At 36.9% G+C, this 11963-nt stretch overlaps 1 pseudogene; it reads right to left on the bottom strand.

The window, feature by feature from the left end:
- Positions 1-10297: 10297 nt before the first annotated feature.
- The window catches only part of LOC136827922 (rhodopsin-like), a 2314-nt pseudogene continuing 648 nt past the window's right edge, over positions 10298-11963 (bottom strand).

Here is an 11963-nt window from a genome sequence, read left to right as displayed (position 1 = left end):
AGATACTGGCAATGTCTTCAAGTTTTAATGAACATTTCTGTTGGACTCCTCATCATAATCCAGGGCAAGACAACAGACATGTCTGTCTCCCATGTTACTTCATTCTTCCTACTATGTTCACATATTTTATTGGTTGCTTTTGCTAGCAAATAACCTGGCCATGTTGCAGGCTAAGTAGTGCAGCCACGTCCACACACTCTACCAGTAGTCTTAATCGTTCATGAGATCCCAGGCCACATTCCAGGGCTATGACCCCTGTGATATCTGTCTCTTGTCTTAGTATTTTCTCATAAGTATGCATAATGTTGTAGGCCTCGGAACAAAGTCAATTCTGCCCCTTCTGCAATGTTTACATACACTACTGACTAACATTCCTTGGCATGGGACCACAGACAAGTTTTTCCAATTCTATTGGTTGATTCCGCATTACATCAGCATAATCCCCACGAGATTAATAAATTGCTCTGTTGGTTCTGCCTCATTCACCTCATCAAAATATGTAATTCATGAGCCACAAGTTAGTATCATTTCAGAGTCTAATATAAACAATATTACAGACTTAATAAATAAATAAATAAATAACCTACAGATAAATAATGATTTCAAAAGTGTAAGACCCTATTGGTGATTTGCTATAATTTCTTAGCCAGTAACATTTCATCAAATGTATCATGGTTTAGACACATTAATGACATTATGCATATTTGCTGAGAAACAAAAACAAATATTTTCTTTGACAGAATAAAAGAAATTTATGTCTTCGACAAAGTTTACTATGGAAATGGAAAATGATTGTAGCATACACTTTTTGGATTGCAGTATGCAGGGATAATAGTTGATGTAAATTACTATATCCAGAAAAACTGCATACTGTGCGTGAATTATTATTTTGGCCACAGCCACAAAAAAGAACCTGTATTCAAATTCAAGTTCAGGAGAGTGTTATGTGTATGAAGCCCAGATACAAAGAATAATAGATGATGAGATGAAATTCTGAATAGAGAACCATATAAAAAAGAACGTGCATAATTCATTGATCAATTTATGGTTACTCAAACTCAAACTAATGTCGCAACATCTAGGTTATTGAAGCTATAATGAAATATAAAAGGAAACTAAAAAAATTCTTTAAAAGTAGTTTTAAATAAGAAATAGCTCTCTCTCTCTCTCTCTCTCTCTCTCTCTCTCTCTCTGTATATATATATATATATATATATATATATATATATATATATATATATATATATATATATATATATATATATATATATATATATATATATATATACATATATACATGTATATATATATATATATATATATATATATATATATATATATATATATATATATATATATATATATGTGTGTGTGTGTGTGTGTGTGAGTGTGTGTGTGTATAAGACGACCAAAGAGATGTTGGTGACGTATTACTACGCATGTTTTGGTTTGTTTTAATATTTCCCCAAAGGTACTACCAAAAGTTTTTAATTTTCAGACATACAAGAGGAATTCCATCCCTATATAGTAGTAGATACCTTCTAGGTTCTGAAAAGGTGACTGCTGACTTAGCAAGTTAATCAATTTGCTCGTTCCCAAGAACCCCAACACGGAAGGCACCCACCAAAAATTTACTTCTTTACCTCTTCTTTTCACTAGCAACAGCCATTCCAATATTTCTGAAATCAGTTGATGCAAAGAGTTAACAGATTCTGAAGACTGAAAAACGCTTCTCTATTCACAACATATTGCAAAACTATTCCTATTCTGAGTTAAAGCTTCATTGAAGGCCTTTAAAATAGCACGCAGTTCCGTTGTAAAAATAGATGCAAAAGATGATAATCTCCTGCTTCTTTCTACATAAGGAAAGACCACTCCAAACTCGTTGCAAGCCTCTGACTGAGACATCTCTGAAACCTGCAACAGAGTTATCATGTTTGGAGGAATGATCTAAGAATATTGTTCGCATTGCTTCATTTGGACAGTTCTTCTTTTGTTGAATCAAAATATCTACATTTGACCTTTGAAAGAGTTTACGGGGCCTAGCGAATATCTAGCTGGTAAAATTTCCATCCTTGGAGTGCTTGATTGACTGATAATACTCTACTCCAAAAGTATGGTTGGGGTTGCTTAGGGTGATTTTCATAATATTGCCAATGCATTCCATTTCTGATACAAATGCTGGTTAATGACTTAGGAAGCCTTTGAAACCTGTACCAGCTCCAAAGCGACACAAGTTGGTACTGTAGATCCAAAGGCATCTCAACAGCATCCACAAGCATGCTCTCTATGGGGGTGACCTAAATGCTCCTGTAGACAATCTTATTCCTGCACAATGAACTAAATTTAGCATTTTAAGGCTATTAGGCTTTGTTGAGGAGTAGACTTTACAGCCATAAGTTAACTTTGACAGGAATAAAGCTTTGCATAGTCTCAACATCTGAGATCGGTCAGCACCCTGCAAAGTGTGGGAGAGAACTTTTAGCACAGTCATTGCTTTCAAGCATTTTATCTAAATATATTTCAGATGTAGAATCCAAGTCAGCTTGCTATCAAAAACCAAACTGAGGAACCTTGTTTCTGGAACACATGGAGTTCTCTGCCCATATACAGCATGAACGGATTTGGATCAGGATGGACTCCTCTTATAGGGCAAAAGTGCATTTTTACCATATTAATAACAGAAAACCTGAAACTATTCATCTGAGCCCACTTAACTATATCATCAATGCAGACCTGAAGGTGGCATTCAGCCACTGCCATCCTAGTTCCTGCAAAAGATATCAAAAGGTCATTAACAAATAGTGTATAAGTTACATCTAGGGGAATTATTTTGGATACCTTATTGATTGCTAACGTGAACAAGGTTAAAATTAGAACACTACCTTGTGGCACTCCTTCTTGATTTGATACCTCTGACATTGTTGCTCCAACTTGAACCTTAAATAGCCTATTTTTTAAGAAGACTTAATAAAAAGATTACCTCTCGGGTTTCATTTATGAAGAACCCTCAGAATGCCTTACCTCCATGTTGTGTATAGGCCTCCTCAAGTTAAAAAAAAACAGTGATGTGATCCTGTTTGTTAGCAAAAGCTTCATATATTGAAGAACCAATTCAACCCAGCACATCAGTTGTGGAGTGCATACTTCTGAAACGACACCGAACTGGCAACAAATATTTACCACGCTCCAAATACCAAATCAAATGTGTCTTCACCAATTTTTCCATGATCTTACACAGACATGTCAGTGCAATACAACAATAATTCCTTGTGTTGAAAGGGTCTTTCCCATGTTTCACAAACAGCAGTAACTTTAACACCAGGGAAGATATATCCTTGAAAAATTTTGTTAATAAGGCTTCATATGAAGAATCTGGTATTTTCTGGCGTATGCTTAAGCATTGAATACGTTATGTCATCCAGGTCCAGTAGCTGACTCACTATACTTATTAAAGGCTGATTAAAATTCCTTCATAGTACAAGGTACATTTCATTGTTCGTTCTTTGATGTTATAAAATCAATTTCTACCTGTTCCATTAGCCTTTTTTGAGCAGAATAGGGTCTATCATCATTTTTCATTGTAACATTACCAAAATGATTAGTAAACTCATTTGTGACTAACAAGGGATCTACTGCTTCACAACCATGGATCTTGATAACTGGTGTAAAATTGCCTGCTATTTTTCAAACTTTTCCAAACTGCAGTCAGAGGTGTTTTTGAATATAATGATTATATGAAAATTGTCCTAGATTACTTTTGTGGCTTTTTCATTTCCATGCGAAAATGAGTTCTTTTCATCAAGAGCATCATCATTTGCTCAACATTTGAAATAATACCCCAACAGTTCCACTGTAAGGTTGACATATTTGTTTAAGTTTTTTCAAGTCCCTTTCCTTGTTAGATTTGTTTCTTTGGTATGTTGAATTCATGAATGGTCTATGGATCTGTGGCTTTCCATTAGTACCTTTATTATTTTCATTTTTGCTATTAATTTCAGGATGAGGACAGATCTCTAGTTCCTGTGTTTTTGTTACTCAAAATGCTGGACTCCTCTGGTATCACTGAAGCGCCAGTACAGTTCCCATTAGGTTCAGGATTACCATTAGTTTAATTTGGTTGTAGGGGATGGAGGAGGGGAGGATGATAGGATTCTTCCTCTCTTCTGTACTTTATTTTTCTCGAATTTCTTTTCTTGGAACAGAGTATCTAACTGTGATGCTTCATCTATTGCGGGAGATGGAAAAGATAAGGGTAGATTTTCTTTACCACCTGGTGCTATATTTACCTTAAGAGGTGACTGCCTCCTGAGAAGTGTGCTCTTGTCTTGCCAGGCTAAGCACCTGACCCAGAATGCTGGGACTCTACCACAGAATATGGAGCAACTGCTACATAGGAAGATGTTCCTGTACTGATTGGATCCCTTGTGGTATTAAGGGATAAGGGATTTAGAGTTCAAGCATAGCACTGAGCTTGTCCCATTTGTCTTTTTGCATGACCTATGCTAATGTGCTCAGCATTTGCTTTATTTATTACTGCTTATCTAAGTTTAAATTCTTCACAATTTTTTGTCATTGGATTTGTGGTCCAAGTGACCAATAACACATTTTGGAGCTAGGGAGCATAAACCATATTCAGGGGCTGAGCAATTAATGCAAATTCGTGAGTTTTTACATACTCTCTATGAGTGGCCAAAACCGAAGCTGTTAAAACACTGAGTAGGTTTTGGGTGGAAGGGTCTTATTCTCACTCTTTAATTTTCAAATGTAACATAGGATAGCACACTTGTGTCCTCAAAGGTCACAATGATAATGTTTGCACTAGATATCTTACCTTCCATACTGACTGTGGGCTTATTTCTAGGATTTCATCTGTGAATTCGTACAGGTCTTTGTCAAAGATTACCCCTCTCCCATAGCTGAAGTTCATGTGGGTTCTGATCTCTTTCAGCATTTCACTTTCACTAACTTGCATTAAACTCAACATTGGAGCCTGGGTCTTTGATTTTTCATGAAACAGAATTTTGCCTTTACCAAATAGAGATATCTCACCACTCTTTATGCTACCTACCTTCTTCTGGAGGTATCTACTGAATTTATGATTGTTATAATTTTTATCCTTTGCTGTTGCTACAAGCCACATGGGAGGTTTGGGAGTCCTTGCTGGAATGTTATTCTGTTGGTTTTGTGTTCATCTACAGCCGATTCAGACGGCACATAGACATCCATATTTCTAGGAGTTTGTCAGTCAAACTTCCTCTTATGGCAGATTGGCATATTTTTAGTGTCTCAATATTGCAGCTAAGTAGTGGAGATTGTTTCATAGTCACATTCAATTGGTAAATCATCAATATGCTATACTCTCAAATCTTTAACATTTGTCGATTTGATATAACTATGTTTTCTCGATTTATTCTTAGAGAAGTCATTGGCATAATCTTTTATAGAGCCAAGTGTAAAGGGTTGGCTGTGGCCATCAGGTGGAGGATCAATTATGGATCAGGAGGAATAGGGGGAATAGGAAAAGGACCTGGAGGGTTAGTTAAAAACTCAGAATTCATTTTTCCTTTAGTTATAGCTATATTTACAGAATTATATGATTGGGAGTGCATGGAAAAATATATTATACCTTCCCAATATCTTGGGAGGAAAGGGAAAAGTCCCCATAAGACCAAAAATGACCAGAGTATGGTCATTTACACATGCAGAGCCTCAGAAACAAGTTAAGAGCTTTGACAACCGAGCATATTTTGTCCTCTTGAGTTTTGTTCTATTCAGAATGGGGCCAGTGTAGTCACCCATCATGTTCACTGGAAGAGGAGAACAGAGTCAGCAACCCTACACATCCCCTACACTGCACATCCACCAGCCATCAAGCTATTGGCTTTTGCAATGGGCAGGGACCTTGCGGTATATCCCACCACTCATCTAGTTTCAAATACAATGCCAAAGAAGCACCAAGCCACCAGAACCTCACCGGAAAGCAAGAGAGAAAACTTAGAAGTGTAGATTAAGGTAGGCAATAAAGAAAGATAGGCAAGGTGGGTCCAATAAGATAGTATGGTGGGAGATCAACTATCTATTACCTACCCTAAACCTGGGTGTCTCATAATGAATGCCATTCCCAGGTCATCAAGAAAAGAAGAAGGAAACAGGTAAATTTACAAAAAGAGAAGAGAAAGTGATACAGTTCCCAACATTTAGTTGAACCCACAGCAGAGGCAGTAGGCACCATTGTATATTCAGTGCTAGCAACAGGTCCTCAAGCCCCCGACCTTGACAAGGAGTTGGGATCAGGGGGCCAAAGGTTTCATTGGCAATTGATTCTTCATTACTAATCATATTAAGAACAAAGTGACGGGGAAAAATAAATAAATAGACCTGAAAATCCTAAAAAGATATCATCAGCTCTTCAAGGAGTTTATTCTTCTACAAATGGCACTAGTAAGAGTCGGATCCCAATTGCCCACCCTGTACACTATCCCACGGATGATGCCACAACACAATAAGGGTGATTCAAGCGTAAGCCAAACCTACTTGTTGGGGCTGAGAGTATTACAAGAGTACAATCAGCCCCATCCTAATCATATTAATGGGAGAACTGGACAGAATGCCAGAGTTCTATCTCCAGAAACAGTAAAAAAATAAAGGCAGAATTCTTTTGTTATGTAAAGAAATTTTTACAATTTTTCCTCATACTTCTACCACATATTCATGATATTTAAATTCATTAGAATTGGCTGAGTTATTTATTTTTCAGTCCATTACTAACATATTTCCTTTGGTTAAAACAGTTTTTCCTTTCACTGTTTAAAATAAAATATTGTACTACTGTACGTTTGCCCGTATGATGCAAAGTAAACAGAATATATTATTAAGGAAATATAAAGTTATTACTCTTTATTTAGTATTCACTGAGATACACTGATATTTTAATCTTATTTGTGAAAGACAACAATGGAAAAATGATTCGCAGTTCAGCATAATATTTCTTCGTCAAGAAGGGGGCTCTTAGGCAGGGTTAGAACGGCACACATTATAATTCTCTGCATGCTTGACTTACTGAATATTTTCTTTAATTAGAGTCATAACCTCTCTACGCAAGGTGTTTCATCATCACTGCTCCTAGTTTTTTTCTCTTCTCTGTCTAAATGACATTTCTGTCATTGAATTTTCTGTTCTGTTTCTAAAGTTAGAAACCTTGACCAACTTCCACTCCCAAAAAGGGGGTCGAACTGAGTCAAGGTTGGGTCAAGATGATATATACTTTTTTTTTTAGGTTTACTCTGTACTGGAGCAGAGGGTTCTGGTGTAATTACTCTAGGTTTTTTTTTAGGTTTTTCTAAAAGTTTGTCAGAGAAGGTTCCAGCGATCGTCAGCTGTGCTGAGTCAGTACCATCAAAGGGACCAGGGGTAGTCGAATCTTTATTTTTACTTTTCATAAAGATTTGAGAGGGAGAATAAAATTTAACCTGAAAACCTTAAAAGGATATCATCAGTTTTCCATGGAGTTTATTCTTCTTCCAATGGCATAAGTGATTGCCGACTCCCAAATGTCCGCGTCCCTACCCTATCCCACAGGGGATGGCACAACATGATTAGAGTGGCCCAAGTGTAAGCCAAAACTGCTTGCTAGGACTGTGAGTATTACAAGAACACAGTCATCCCCACCCCAGTCATAGTATGGGCGAACCGGATAGAATGCCGAGTCTAATTCCCAGAACCAAACGCCGCTGGAATCCGTGGTCCAGCCCTAAAGAATAGTTCCGCCCTTGAGCTATCAATCTGATGTCTCCCAGGTCCAAACATTATCAGGTAGTTGATGGTCCTACCACAGTTCCTACTATTTAGCTTCAGACATAAACCCAATCCCAGCTATGATATCTTTTCCTATTTATCAGGTCCAATAAATTTTAGCAAAAGTAGAAAATTCCACAAAATTTAATCCAAAGAAATATATAATAATCATATGAGACTCTTGGAATCAAACCCCAAAACAGATTCCTGGGGTTCGAGAGCCCCCCTCACCACGTCAAAGTGGTCCCAAGTCAAGGGGGCGCTCGCTCAAAAGACCAGGTTCGGTCCCGTGTTGAATCAGAAAATTATTTCTGTAAAACACATTTCCAAGCGTTCATTTTCATTATATCTCACAGTGAAAGGGTTAAGTCAAATGAAATGTTAGCAATTCGAGCGTTGATGGGTGAGTAGTTGGGTAAAATTCGCTGCTAGGTTAGGCCTTAGTTACCTGCATGATAAAACCCTTATATACGTAGTACTTAGGTTCCAATTCCCTTTATGGCCTTTGCATCCTAATTGCTAATGACTGGACAGGGGTTAGATCCCGTGGTGAGTCAGAAATTTATTTCTCTGAAACACGTTTCCATGTGTTCATTTCCATCATATCTCACAGTGAAAGGGATAAGTAGAATGAAATGTTAGCAATTCGAGCGCTGATGGGTCGGGGAGTTGTGTAAAATTCGCTGGTATGTTAGACATTAGTTTCCTGCCCGGTAAAAACCTCAGGTTTGTAGTACTTAAATTCCAACTCCTTTTATGACCTTTGTGTTCGAAATGCTAATGCTCTAGACTCTCACTTCATAGAAAGGGGTTCTGTTCATCCCCATTATATATATATATATATATATATATATATATATATATATATATATATATATATATATATATATATATATATTACTAAATGGACCTCATTCAAACTGGATAGTATTCAGTTTGAATGAGATCCTTTTTTAGTAATTCTACTAATGCACAGAAAATTGTGTATGTGAAAAGTTAAAATATATATATATATATATATATATATATATATATATATATATATATATATATATGTATATATATATATATATATATATATATATATATATATATATATATATATATATATATATATATATATATATATATATATATATATGTAGAATCTACTGGTCACTTTTACCAGACATATAGGTATTTCTAGTAGCCACAATGCCCTCTTAACTTCTCAATTCTTCATGATTTTTTGGATATGCTTGTAACTATGAAGTCGATAGATCCAAACGGAGGAAATTGAAGAGACTGTGATGGCCGGTCGTTGAAACGAACCCTCGTTACGGATATCACAAGGAGGTTGCGTTGCCGACCTGACCACGAGAAGGATAAAAAGTCTATTACCTCTCGTACATACATATACCTCGCGTTTTCAGATATATTTATTAGAGCTGAATAGATCCATCCTCATCATCGTAGCCAAGTGGGCAATCGTTTTTATTGCTTTTAGTCTAAAAACGATTGCCCATTTGGCTACCACAGTGAGGATGGGTCTATTCCAGCTCTAATAAATATACTGAAAACGACAGGTATATGTATGTACGAGAGGTAACAGACTTATATCCTTCTCGTGGTCAGGTCGGCAACGCGACCTCCTTGTGATATCGGTAACGAGGGTTCGCTTCAGTGACCGCCATCACAGTCTCTTCAATTTCTTCCGTTTGGATCTATCGGCTTGTAGTTACAATCATACCCAAAAAAGCGAGAAGAATTTGAAAAGTTAAGAGGGCATTGTGGCTATTAGTATTACACACACACACACACACACATATATATATATATACACAATTATTTTTTTGTAATTAAAGAAATTATCGACCTAATACATTTCTTGAAATTGAATTGGAAATAAAAGGTGATTCCTAGAATTTTGAACAAGATACATGTAGATATTGCTAATAATTTTTTCTATAAAGTTGCAGGTATGCATATACTGCAACAAACATAAGTTATTAAAAAGTAGTATAAAGACTTTTACAGTCCTTATTTTCAGTTCGAGGTCTGTAATATCTTTCAAGATATTTCATAGTATAGCACAGCTAGGCCGTTATTCTAATAATATTGTATTATTAAATGTATGATCCCTTCTTAAAATCAGTTATTATAAATTATGAATCTTTATGAATAAAGACAACAGGGACTTTAACTACTGGAAAATTATTCAGGGTTCCGCATTACCCACTTCTGGCTGAGTTTATTTTCCTTTCCGAAAACTGCGGAATATTATAGATAACACCTTTTGTGTCAATATTATAATTTCCATGTCAGTAGCTAAAAGTTACGACAGGAGTTTACAGTTGAAGTAAATAAAGTAAGAATGATCATGCAAAGTGTCATTAGGAACCACATTATTCTACTGCATTATCATTCTTGCAGAATTTATTGTCAATTTGCCTTTCCCCTTTCATATACACTCTTATACTTCACAGTCCAAGCAAGATAGGAAAAAGTGGAAACCATCTGATATTTTTGTAAGAGCAAAGGATTTATTCAGGAATACAATAAAAAAAAAACACACACAATTGAATTCTGTCGTTGCCATCGTTTTGGTCTTGAATGGGTGGAAAGTTCTCCTGATCGTACCATATATGACAGGACGCTCAAAATACTCAGGCCTTTTCGTCGGCTGATGCAACCGTTGCCGCATCACCGGTAGAACTTGCAACTTCGTCCCTCTCAGTAGCACAGGACAGGCAAGGTAACTTGTTTTCCATAGCAGCTCTGTATTTAGGATGGCTGATAGCATAAACAATAGGGTTGTACACAGCATTGGCCTTGGCGAAGACAGAACCCCAGATTGAAAACAGAGGAGTGACCATAGGCTTGTGTAAGAGACCTGCCATATTGATGACGAAGTAGGGAGTCCATGCAATAAACCACAGGGACACAGTTGTAAGGGCGACCTTTGCGAGACGGCATTCGTTTGAAGTCTTCTTGCTCTCTGGGTCATTTCTCAGGGACTTCACTCCCATCTTCTTGGCCTGTTCACGCATCTGTTTCTCGTGAGTGGCGACAGCTTTCATGATGAATGCATAGCAATAGATGATTAACAAGAGAGGAAGATATAGCAATCAAATGCATAAAAGTACAGGTATAACTGACTCCAGAACTCTTCAGAGAGATAATCAGTGCCGCAAGCTGTCATGTTACCCTCAGGAACGTATCTACAGAAGCCAAACAGAGGAAGAACACCCCAGAAAAATGTTTGTCCCCATACAAAGGCAATCCTCAGCAAAGCGCCATTGGCGGTCAAAGGTGCTGCAGAGAGACCCTTAACAATGACATTGTAACGATCCAAAGTAATGAAGATCATTGTCCAAATAGATATAGTTCCAAAACTTGACCCCAGCATACCATAAATCTGGCAAGCCATGTCACTGAAAGCCCATGTCTGGTAATAGCAGTTAACTAAAATTGGTGGGCACATGGTTAACATCATACCAAAGTCAGAGAAAGCCAAATTCACAACAAACATGTTAGCGGGAGTCCTGAGAGACTTGGTGTTCATGAAGACCCAGATAACGACGAAGTTGCCGCCAATAGCGAGGAGGCCCATAACAACCATCCAAATAGCAATTAGGTTATACCAGAGAGGGTTCATAGGGAGGAAACTGGTACCAGTGGTTGTCAACTAAATGAAGGAGATGTCGGGGCACCGTGTCGACTACGGTGTAGTTCCCGTATGGGTTCGTGGATGGCAGGACACTACCCGCCATCAGTGAAGGATCATCCCAGTAACCCATCTGCAATTAAAAAAAAAATGCATCTATACACATCATTACAAATTTTGTTGATAATATTTCGAGTTGAACACAGAATAGAATTAAGTCTGTTTTTTAGTTATAAAAATATTACGAAGAATGTAGATGAATTTGTCTTTTAGCTGGTCTATAATTACAACTCTCAAAATGAATCGAATAATGATTGCATACCTACTAGTTTTCACAATAGATGTTTGTATGGTAGATTCTCAGATAAAGTAATGGATGGCACTGCAAATTTCAATCTTTCCCCTTAGTTTGTGCATATGATAAAATTTTCAACCTTTCCAAAAGGGCAGGAAATGTCATTCAGTATACCCTAAATGTTAAACTTCTTCAATATATTGTTTTTCAAAATGTGCAAGAAAA

Source organism: Macrobrachium rosenbergii, chromosome 42, assembly GCF_040412425.1.
Source record: "Macrobrachium rosenbergii isolate ZJJX-2024 chromosome 42, ASM4041242v1, whole genome shotgun sequence".
In the NCBI taxonomy this organism is placed as follows: domain Eukaryota; kingdom Metazoa; phylum Arthropoda; class Malacostraca; order Decapoda; family Palaemonidae; genus Macrobrachium; species Macrobrachium rosenbergii.
This window is presented reverse-complemented; position numbering and strand designations above follow the sequence as displayed.